This window comes from Simochromis diagramma, unplaced genomic scaffold (genome assembly GCF_900408965.1).
Source record: "Simochromis diagramma unplaced genomic scaffold, fSimDia1.1 OVJJ01000753.1, whole genome shotgun sequence".
In the NCBI taxonomy this organism is placed as follows: Eukaryota; Metazoa; Chordata; class Actinopteri; order Cichliformes; family Cichlidae; genus Simochromis; species Simochromis diagramma.
Window position 1 is genome coordinate 3,324,580 of NW_024387523.1, and position 12,400 is coordinate 3,336,979.

Consider the following 12,400-nt stretch of genomic DNA (forward strand, 5'->3'; position numbering starts at 1 on the left):
CCAGTTTAGCTCACTGGTTGAGCAGATGCCTGTATGACTTATGGCTGTGGTGCAGCAGCCAGGGGTCGAGTCCGGCCTGCAGCCCTTTGCTGCATTTCTTACCATGCACTCGTTCCCTCTTTGCTGCCAAACTGTCAAAAAAGATAAAAAGCTCAAAAATAATCTTAAAAAAAAAATTATTTGAGTCGTGCAGAGTTGTGATTTCTCTGGATCTCTGCAGATTTGTTTCACTGTTGGTCAAAGCTTGAAAAGTTGTTCCTGAACCCTTGAACCAAAATGCGAAATCAAAATTGCATTGAAACAAATTTAACCAGGTGTCAGAACTAAAACAAAAATATATTCAACTTACAGAGTTTTAAAACAAACAAAAAAAAAAACAGCAGAGCCGAACACAAAGACTTAGGGTCCTTGAGTAGACGTACTAGCACTAAAGTAAAAGTGGAATCAGGTTTGGGCGTAACAGCTGAAGTTTTGGTGCTGAAGCCAGCACATCTGGTCAAGACTTCCTGTCATCGTTTACAGTCCAACCATGAAAGCAGATAAAATTGAAAAAGATAAATCAACATCAGAATAAGCCCAATGATTAAAGACATTATTTCAGCCAACGTCTGTTTGTAGAAATTATTCACCTGCATTCAGTCAAAGCTGATTGGTCGGTCCTATTCAAAAGACTTCCAGTACCAAAAATCACGTCTTATGCCTTCAAATTCCACTTTGTTGTTCATATGCTGAATCTGTTTATATATAACATACTCTCAATATAACACCACTATTTAATTTCAATGAAACAACTACTTTACACACGACTGCGACTAATTATTTCATTTTGTTTCTATTAAAGATTCATTTGGGTTTTAAATCCGTCACTTAATTGTTGGGTTGAAAGCATCGGAAACTAGTGAGAAATGTCCATTAGAGCCACCCAGAGCTTAATACTTTACACTGTGCTTACAGTGATTTAATACACCGAGGGAAACATTTAACATTTGAGAAGCTGAAATCAAGAAATATTTAATCAGCAGTAGAAAGCGTTAGGACCATCAGCGATTTGGTTAATCAGCATTAAATTAGTATTAAAATATTATTCGTCACATAAAAACACATGCACGGGCTCGCCCTGGTTTATTTATCCATCGATCCATCGACCAGAAGCTTTTAGTATTCCCAGTTCCCGTCTGGCTCTCGCCGCCGACCGAGCTCTCCCCCTGCAGCTACGGTGATCTACCACAATAAGAGCACTCAAACCCCAACTAACAACACAACTCTTCTCATGTTCGACACCATGTAAACTCTTAAATATGGAAGTAAAGTTTGAACTATTCATTTGAAAAGATATTAAAATGCTTATTCAATCATTCAAACCACTAAAATCAAATCAAACTGTTATCAGTCAATTCCTGATTGTTTCAGCTCTAGCACACATTTTCATTTGTGAGGAAAAAAAACCCTTAAAAAACCCTTAACTGAACTGTGAGCAACTTTTCAGTTTGGATTTGATGTCACCGTTTGAGCCCGACAGTTTCACATAAGACGTGAAACAGTCACTGAAATTTAGCAGCGAGCTCTCAACTGTACACAAACACCCACTTCTTTCTTTGAGGAGTCTAAAAAAAGAAGAAACTGGAAGTAAAAACAAGCTGCATGTCAAACTGCATCCAGTCAGCGTCTCGAGTTCCCCCTGGCTGCTGAGGGGCTGTGACACAGAAGAAACAACGCTGCGGCGGTTCCGCTTTACTGAGCTTGGCGACTGACGGCCGATGTGGCGTCAAGCGACGCCTCGATGGGCCGTGTGGGACAGGAAGCACATTTCAGTCACTTCAGCGTGAAAATAAATTTTGCACACGTACGGTGAGCTCCGTGCGTCACACAAGCAACAAGGAGGAGGAGAGGAGATAGGAGGCGGGGGGGACCATAAGAATTTGAGGTTTTGAAAGACCTTTAAGGCATTTAATATTCAGATTAATGCAATCAACCCACCTAATTCAATTCTCATTATGATTTTTTTTGCTCAGAGCAGACCACGCTACCTCAAATTTAAGCTTTTCAAATATGATCCTTCCTTAAATTTGTCTTGAAATGAATTAAAACTGAATATTAGTTAGTTTAGCAGCTGTTCTTGAGCTACTTTGTCATTATTACTGCAGATTTCCCATCTGTTTATGGACTTATATTTGACATAAACACTCACTTAGTATAACTAATGCCGAGCATTATATATTTATTTACTTTTGGACAAAATATTAGCAGGCAAATGTTCAGAGCAGGGGAGCATTTCATCAACAGGAGGAATAAAATGAAAGATTTCCGATGAGAGTGTGTGAACGTGGTAAATCTGAAGCTGAAGTGAGCAGGTAGTTATCTTAGTATGAGGTTAATTCTAATTATAGTGGGAAAAACAAGCTGGAAATAATTGTTAGTTAGTTCCACACAAGACCGGTATCGTCCTCTCCAAATCACGCTGGTACAGTCAGCAGTAAATAATAAATGGACTGGTACTTATAAAGTGCTTTTCTACTCTCACTGAGCACTTTTTAACTACAGTTCACCCATTCTTACAAACACAAACATTACTGTGATGAATGCAATGAGGAAAACTTGGGTTCAGTGTACTGGGGTTGAACCGCCTCTTATCCTCACTAAAGCTATATTGTATTTGCAGCCAGCAGAGGCTCTAGGACGTTACTGGTCCTGCAGAGAATGAGCAGCAGTCTGTTTTTCTTTGTTTTGCGATGGCTTGTTTTTACGGTGGATAATGTGTGATAATGTGGTGCGATAATGCGGATTCACTTCGTTTCCTTCTGTTTTCGCTCTTTATGCTAAGCCAAGCATCTGCCGGTTCGAGGTGTATATGCTTACTACGCACACACACCTGTCAGAAATAAAGTAAATAAGCATATTCGCCAACTATACCTCCAAGCGGCAACAGGAAGCTAAATGAGGCTTATGAATAACCAAACTAAATGCACAAAGGTGCAAGCACGTTACAGCCATCACAGTGTGCGGTCAACATTTACTTAACAGATGACAAGAAATCCACAGAATATTTTTTTAACCACTTTAAAAAGACGTCACCTCCAGTTTGCAGAATCTGTGGTACAGGGTTTTCACTATTTTTTGACTAAAGGCAAAACAATGATGAGGAGGGGGAGAAAAGCCAAAATAATAGCAAACGTGTCAGATAAATACTTGGTTTCATTCGGCATAAATGCAAAACAGTTAAGTGCAGATTAGAAATGACATATTTACATTTCAAAGTTAAGAAAAAGTGAAACTTCATCACAGACTTACACATCAATCTGTTGCTGTGTTGCCTGCAATCCTGCACAGAGTGTGGCACATCAAACCCGATGGCAGCGCTGCTTCCCGTCACAGCAACATCCAAAGATAAAAACAACTTTCAAACACACTCTGGATCCCTCAGGCTCGACTGCCCCGATGCCCAACTTTGGCTGATTACTGAGGCGCCGTGAATTATGTGACAGCTCACTGACTGCTTCCTGTCTATGCCGTTCGCTTTGACGACTCAGACTCGAGGAAAAGGTGTCCCACAAGCCTTCGCCGACCCCCCCCCCCCACAAAAGCTAAACTTCACACCTCTGACCTCAGAGGGTAAACAGGAAACGCTGCAGAGAATCCCCGAGAGCGTGACGAGTGGGTTCTTTCACGGGACAAAAACTCACTTCTTTGCTGGACGCTGCTGATGTGAACTCCTTTTGTTCAGGAGACAGAAGGAGACTCTGCAGAGAACAACAAGTGCATACTTAAGTCTGTGTCAACACAAGCAGTCACAAGCCTGCGTTTCCGCCCTATCAGCTGTGGCTGCGCAGCAGCACGGGGCGTTGCCTGCGGTTTCCTCAGAATAATGTGACGAGGAGGGGAATTCCTGTAAGGCCCAGGGAGAGGGGGGAGGAGGAAGGGAGGGCCCGGCCAAACAGAGCAACAGTGCAGGCCGGCTGACGTCACTAAAACCGGCTTTGGCACCCTCCAGGGGATCCTTCTCTCGGCCTCCCTCCCTCTCTCTGTTTGTCTCGGAGGAATTTAAAGCGTCCTGCCAACTGCTGGTTGCCTAACAGCTCACTCACCGGCTAAAGAAGACTGAGGTGTTTACCAGAGGACTTTGCTTTTATCCCCCCCTTTTTTTTTTGTTTTTTAAACATCACTGTTGATCTCAAGCCTTCGTCTTTCAGTTCCTTTTTGACAATGAGGCTGCACGTTAGTCTGAGGTGTTTTTTTTTTCCTTTTCACATTAAAAAGCATATCATTCACACACCGCTGTTCATTTTCATACAGACATCAACACATTGAGGGAAACTTTTGAAGTGTTTAATCCTAAATTTCATTTGAAGCAGTATTACATGAGTCTTAAATTGAGCTTTTTTTCTATCTGAGGACACCATGGTTTTGATTTTTTGTGCAGAGACTGCTTCTGCTTTTACGCACACGTTATTCAGGAAATACTTAGTGTGTATGCATTTGATGATATTTAACAAAGATCCTAATACATTATTCTCTTCAGACATAAAAAAAACAAAAAAACAAGCTGTCTAATGTGTGTTTTTAACATTACATATGCCAATATTTTTGTGTTTTGGATACAGGACTTTATATTGTTTCAAGGTTTCCAGGATAAGCCAAAGTAAACAATCGAATTAAAAGGAAATGAATCAACAATGTGTGCATTTTTAAGCAACTTCTGGTTTCAGCTTCTCAAATGTTATGACAGATACACCAATTTTGTAAATACGAAACTAAATCTAAACTAATCCGCTCAAATAGTCGACTGGCCTCTGAAATTCATGCTGGTATGTTCACGTATGAACACAGAGAAACTTTCCTTCTTCTGCCATCATCAGTTATTGAAGTCAAGTGATGGTTTTTGAAGGGATAAGGGTTAGACTTTTTTTTTTTTCCCTAATGTGATTTTGAAATGATTGATGGTCAGTTTCCCTCTTTGGAGAGCAGAGTCAAATGCGATTTTCTTTCATTTGCCTGAAGTGTCCCAGCTATAAATACAGCCTCCTCTACTTTGCCTTAAACAACAGCAAACCGCTGCCGCTCTCAGAGGCACCCAGCAGCAATTTTGTTTTTCTTTTCAACTCCAAAATTTAAAAAAAGAGACATTCAAGGCTGAGTGTGGGCGAAAAACAAAAAACAAGATTCTGGAAATGGCCGTGAAAACTGCAGAATCTTGTGAGGATTTTTTAAGTCAACAACAAATTGTGCTGCTCAGTTGAAGCTCCCCGAAGGCGGAGCAAAGCTGACTTGACTGACACTGAGGGGGTGAGATAAAGCTGCAAGGTCGCAGTGAGAAACAGCCTGCAGGTCGCTGTGGGAGGGCTCACTCCGAGCTTTTAAAGTGACCAGAGTCAATAGTTAAAGGAGGGGATTCACCCCGCTCACAGCAGGCAGACTTCCAACAAGTGCTCGACCTCCTGCGTTACATAAACGCGATGAGCCGGGCAGTTAAATGACAAAAGTGTCTCCCTAAGTGACGCCAGCCTGCACATTTAACCTCACTGTACTGTGGTCTGGTTGGGAAAAAAGAGGAAGCTCCCTCTGCTTTATTTTTGTATTAGTCATTATGGGGAATTCTCAGGGTTTTACAGTTTGGCCGCAAAAGAGGTTCAGAAAATCAGATAAATATTTATCCAGGCCAGGGACAACATGCAGCGTGACCAAGCACTTTTTGCAGTGTCATTGCCGGGGTAAAGAAGATAAATAGTTCACAGGCAAAAACTCCAGGATCAACACGGCACACTGTAATTAGGCCGGCCAAAGCTGCAGCATAAAAAGTTGGTGTTGGCATGTTAAAAGCAAAAATACGCAGTGACTCACTTTTGACGGCCAAGCGCCCGAACTCCTCTGTCTTTAAAACTGACCTAAAGAGGGATCACTGTGTGTTTTTGTGTGTGAGTGGAGCAGTGGAGGACACTGCGCCTCATCTCTGTGGGAACATCTGAGTTAATGACAGCTGAGCTGGTGATAATGCAGCACAGCCTGAATGAAGTAATCCAGCTACTAACCTCTAATACTGACCCTGTGTGTGTGTGCTGGCTGTCCATTAGCTTTAAGATATCTACAAACACTCGCACAATCAGGGTTACCACAGCCATTCAGCTCAATACAGCCACGAATTCAACTGCCAAAAAGTCTCCTATCCATGCTGCATACAAGCAGTCGCCCACGCTGACCCTTCATACTCCAAATACCAAACTGAAACCAATCAAAAACCACGTGAGCAGGGCAGTCACAGAGCTGGGAGGCTTTTCTTCTCTCTGGCTTTTTCTCTGTTTGGGGAGTTCACGTTGAAAATTTCTTCTCTTGGCTTCATCTTCGAATTTTAAATGCATACCGTCGCGATCAGAAATCTTTTCAGCCGAGCACAAAAACCACGTTCACACACTCTCATCGGAAACGAGCAGATTTTTGGCAAAAGGGTCAAAATCCGCTGTATATACTTATATTTTATGCTACTTTCATTTCACCACACCACACTATGCAGCCAAATATTGTGTTTTGCTCTCAAAGAAAAACATAGATAACATTAAGATTATACTACCAATACCAGTGAACTTATCTTGGTTGAGATGTCAGATTAGTGGTTTTTATTTCCACTAAACGGATATTTGTCTTTTCTTTTTCATGATTCATATTTTCAGATATTTCAGAGTAAACAGTAAAATGTAAAATCCAAAACAGTGACCTCCATTACACCTACTGCTCAGTTCATCCACTGTCTGAAACAAGTCTACTTTCTCATGATTGGCTGCCCCTTGTAAACAAGGGGGTTTGAACTGCAGGTGGGTGTGGCCTCTGTGCTCACAGTCAGTCCTGTGTGCCTGAGATGACCGTATTAGTGTATAGTGTATGAAGCTGTGTTACAATGTGTTCGGAAAAATGCCAAAAACGTCAAGGAATAAATTTAAAACTAGAGACCTAAGTGGTTACAGGAAGTTACAGAAATGAGCAACACAGACACGTGCTAACAAACCTCGTAAAAGATTTGAAAACATTCCTGAAACTGACTGATCAAGGACTGTGGAGGACGTTCATATAGCCAAAATAATGAGGCTTTTGGCCCCGCCCACTTGCTATTCAAACCTTCTGTTTTACAAATAGTTATTTTTCATACAGTAGATAAAGTAAGGGACTGCATGAGGAAAAACTGAACTGCACATCATGCAAAGCTGCTCTAGTAGCATCCAAGACTATAAATGCAGAGGGTGGAAATGCCCATAATAGATCCTCTTGGCTTTGCAACGAGTAATTTGACTGCTTTGAAACTTTAAGTATATTTGCTGAAAATACTACAAAAACATGATTCGACTGATTGAGTACATCTTCCACCCCTCTGCTGAGGCTGATCTTTGAGGAAATGTAGAAAAACTTCTGAACACACATTTATAACTCAGAGGCTTTGACGCAATCGCGGTCCCAATCAGAGGAATCTAACGCGATTCAGGCCAATAAGTTTCATCCAGCTGGCAGCTGTTGCTCTCGTATCTCTGAATCTAATCACAGTGCCATCTTCGCTACAGGAGGAGAGACTATTACAGCCGCCAAGCCTTCTAGGAAAAGAGACAAGTCTTAATTAGATCTGGAGCTTATGGGGCTGAGTACAGTGAGAGGCAGAGAGAGCAACAAAAGCCAGCGAGCGTGTGCAGGAAACCGGGATCTGACAGTATGCAAGGTCATTGATCATGTTACAGAACAGCAGCAGGATCCTGCTCAGGCTCGGCTTCTGAATCCAGGCTTCTTCTCACCTATTCGCCTCTTTTTGTCTCCCCCCCCTCCTTCCTGCTGCGCATACTGAAAAACAAGCCTCGTCTCTCAACCATCACACCCTCCTCCACCCGCTGCCTCCCACTGCTGCCCTCAGGGGAGGAGCTGAGATGTTAATGAGGGCTGTTGTGATGTGGAAACACGGGGCATGTTAATGGCATGAAAATCCATTATGATTTAATTTAAACAAATCTCCTCTTGACTGTAGGATGAAGGCCGCTGTTGTTTCAGTTTGAACCCAGTGTGCGGCTGAAAGGTTTAATCAATTAGTCGATCTGTGATTGTTTAGGCTGAGTGGAAATGCCAGACATTTACTTTGCTTGTCGTTTTCTCTTTTACATTATTGGCGTTTGGAGATTTACAGACATCGTGTAGAGCTGTGGGAACTTTCACTTTGTTATTATTATTATTTTGACATTTTATGAAGTGATAACAACTGTCAGGTTAAATATTAGTTGTAGCCCAACTAATTTTTTATATTTGCTGCTGTGTACACAAATTATTTGGTGGATTATGTTGCTTAATCCTCCCAAAACCAACAAATCTTCAAGTCTAAAATGCTGCATATATCATATGTAAATATCTGCATATTTACAATAAATCAATTCTTCTGAGGTCCTTTCAGGACTTTTTTCTAATATTTTGATAGTTTTAAATTTGAAAGAAATGCAGGAAAGCCATGTGGAGTAAACATTTATACATAAATATGTTCATTCAGATTTTTGATTATTGTTTAGAAGACATAAACATGGTGGTTTGAGATATTTTCATTATTCAAAATAAATCCACTGCAAGAAAATAATTTTGAAAAACCAGAGGCTGAAGAAGCTGAGCTTTCCCATAACCCATTTCAAACGCCTTACTCTCAGTTTATGGCACACGTTTCATAATCGTACATGAAACCAACATGTCACAGCAAGTTTCTGTGATCTTTGACTGACTCGCGACTTCTAGAGAAAGCAGCACAAAACCATTTAACAAGAAGCCACTTGATAAAGACTACGAAGGCTTTCTCGAGCCAAAGCTTTTTGAAAACATATTCAGTGACGACACCACAGCTGCAGTCTTTTTACATACCGAGAAGTGTGCTTGTTCCTTACAGAGTGCCATCGGCTCGCTCGGAGAGACCGGTGGCCGGCGCTGTAGACTCCCACAGGGCTTTCCTGCAGCTGCTCTGCGGCTCTCTCTGGTTTCTCTATCTGCAGATGCCGCCAGACAACCATCTGCTTTTATAGCTCATTTAGCACATACACGTTCTTGCATATACGGGGTTGGTGCTGAATGTAAACACAGAGGGACATGTCTCAACAGAGGCCACAACAAACAGCCCTGTGTATGTCAACCAGCGAAACAAATCAAATCAAAACTATTTAACCATTTAAAAATCTAAAAAAAAACAAACGAACAAACACTCGCCGGACACTTTATCGAGTCGGCTCAAACCAGTTTTCTTGAACATGACAATGAGTTCACTGTACTTTCAGAACTGTCGTATTTCCTCACGGCACCGATTCAGCAAGGTGCTGGAAACAATGCTCAGAGATTTGAGGCCATATTGACACAATAGCATCGCACAGATGCGGCAGATTGGATGGCTGCACATGATGTCGATCTCCCATTGCACCACACTCCAAAGGTGCTGTACTGGATTAAGATCTGGTGACTGTGGAGGACATTTGAGTACAGTGAGCTCATTGTCATGTTCAAGAAACCAGTTTGAGCTTCATGACAAGGGGTGTGACATGGTCAACAACAATACTCCGACAGAGGGCCCAAGGTGTATATGTACAATATATTGTACATATACAATACATATCTCCTGCATACATAATGCTTGGTTTCAACTTCAGCAGGTTGTCTCAACCACATCTACGTGCATAAATGCATTGGGTCGCGTCCATGCGATTAGATGTTTGCTTTAACAAGCATTTGAGCAAGTGTACCTCACAATGTGGCTGGTGAAGGTCTGAAAGGCCCAAAAACGTCTGTGTGAGATGATATCATCTTGGTATCATCAAATCTTCAATCAGTTGGTAGTTTTTGCTCAACATGTTGATATATATGTTTTAAAAACAAACAAACAAGCAAAAACAGGGCTCCAAAAGGTATTTTCAATGATTTGTCAAACAAGTCTGAAAGATTTTCAGAGATAAAAATGCCACATTAAGGCACATTAAACTAGGACAATGTCTGTTAATCAGCTAACTGAATGATCGCCAGCATTATTTTAGGTAAGCTGTGGTTGTCTGACTGACACCACTGCTGCTGCTTCTCCCTCTCTGATGTTGATATCGCTGCCCACCTCCACCTCCGCCCCTTTCACTGTTTTCTGAGCGTTTCCTCTGCCATCGGCAGTAGGCAGGAGGTAATGTTACATAATCCAAGCGAAAGAGACATGGCGTTCCCTCACTGTCTTTTTATCTTCCTCCTCCTCGTCTCATTCTCAGTCCTCAAATTTACCACCTTGTCCTCCCATCCTCCTCCCTGTTTGTATCACTACCACCACCGGCATCATCTTCTCCGCTTCTTGCCCACTCCTCTGTCTTTTATTGCCATCGACTTCAAATATAATAATTCTTTCACAATCAATCCAAGTAAATTGAATGATATTTGTGAGAAAGCTGCAGAAAAACTCCTGAACCTACAATTCCAACCTATAACACATCCACTTTGCTCCGATGTAAGGCAAGTAAGAAAAAGCAGCAAATTCTCACATTTAGGAACCATCAGCAATTACCAGAACAGCTCGAAATCACAGTTCAGTCGTCGAATTGATTAATGAACCAATCCAGTCAGCTATACCTCAATTTGGGTTTGCAATAGAAGTTTAATTCATAAAGTAAAGAAGCTTCTGGAGAGTTTCTTTATTGAGATTGAGTCCAAATACGATTGGCAGCAAGCGAGTTTCTCACTAAAGAAGTCTTCAAAAAAAAAAAAAAAAAAAAGAAAAAAAGAAGAAGAAGTCCAGATAGTGCCGTAAAAACAGAGTTAGGATGCAGTTTGCTTCAGCCTAAACCAACTCTGTTTGGTGTAGGCGATGGTGCTGCTCAAGAAGGTTAATTTCACCAGACTGTTAGCTGCCATACAGCTGACAATCAATCACACACACACACACACACACACACACACACACACACACACACACACACACACACACACACACACACACACACACACACACACACACACACACACACACACACACACACACACACCTCCAACAGCTAATCTTCAGAAAAGTTCAGAGTTATTGTGACCAATAATATCAGTAAACCTCTTATTTCCAGCATTAATGGACTTTTCACAGCCTTTTATCAGTGGTCATCACTCCCATACTCACATAGACATCCCCAGTAAGTAGACTCCAGCAGCTAGTAGCCTGAATCCAGTAAATTTCAGCCAACAGACTTCGCACACTGGCCTTTTGGCCTCTTACTAGAAGAGCGCTGCCCCTACTCTGTCTTTCACATTTGCCCAAATGCCACAGCTCTGCAGCATCTGTTCACTAGAAAAGCTCCTCCTTGGTGGTTATTGGGTTTAGGTTTATGTGGCTGAACTCAAATTGTGTGTTTGTGAAAGTAACTTGTTGCAAATGTGTAAACTTAGCTCCTGTTCTCTCGTTTTGTTTAAATCCCCACAGAAAAAGGCAGTGGGAGCTCAGCAGGAATTATCTGCCATACATTTCTAAGCTTTTTTCTCCCGTTTTGTGTCCAACCAGGGAGCACAAGTTTATGTTTGATCCTGCAGCTCCTGTAGTGGCACTACTCTTTCTTTATTTCTAGAAAGAGTAGTGCTTTTTTTCACGTTTTGGGCTTGGAGTCCCCGATGTGTATCCACTTCCTTTTTGTTCATTTTTCATTTCTTTATTTGTATTTTTTGCTTTTCACTTTATACATGAATAGGAAGTCATTTGACTCAAGCGAAAGAATGATCAGTAGTTTTGATTTGAGGTTTGAGCGTGTACTCAAATTAAAGGTCATAACATCTCGGTCATAAGACCTACCTGGTATTTCCAGGTTGTCTACATGACCTAGGTTACTTTCTGTTTATTTATGATATTGTGGTATAATAGTAGCTAAATAAGAATGATTTCTTTGCATATATGTGTGGTATACAACCAATAATTAGGTTTTATTGACAACATTGATGATAATATTCAATTAATTTCAAAAGGTGAGCCAACTATCAGCATTGTTTTTCTCCAAGCATCCATTGAGCGTGAAGCAAAAAAATCAAATCAAATACACAAGAAAAGTTTATGCCAGTTTATATCCACTGCTGTAAAACAGTCTTTGCCATCAAACCACCGAAGAAAAAGATCACGCAACAAGATGGTAGCTTCAAAACACCACAGGTGAAACAAACCTAACGTACTAAGTGGACCTTTAAGACACAGCGTCAAGTAAATCATCATTTATTTTGATTATTTCCATATTGGCGGACACACATAGCGAGCGAGTGTGGTAAACAGGAAACCGTCCGGCACCGGAGTATTGACCCGTGTGCTTCAGGGAGAGCTAACGAGATGATGCACGTAATAAAATTACTGCAGAAAAAGGCAAAAGGGGGGAAACCTTGCAAATAAACAGATCTCCAGGTAACTCTTAAACACTCTGGT

The 12,400-nt window shown here is 41.3% G+C and overlaps 1 protein-coding gene across 1 annotated transcript in view; it reads right to left on the minus strand.

Annotated features, from left to right (window-relative positions):
* The window catches only part of hivep1 (HIVEP zinc finger 1), a 65,324-nt gene that overhangs the window by 21,641 nt on the left and 31,283 nt on the right, over positions 1 to 12,400 (minus strand).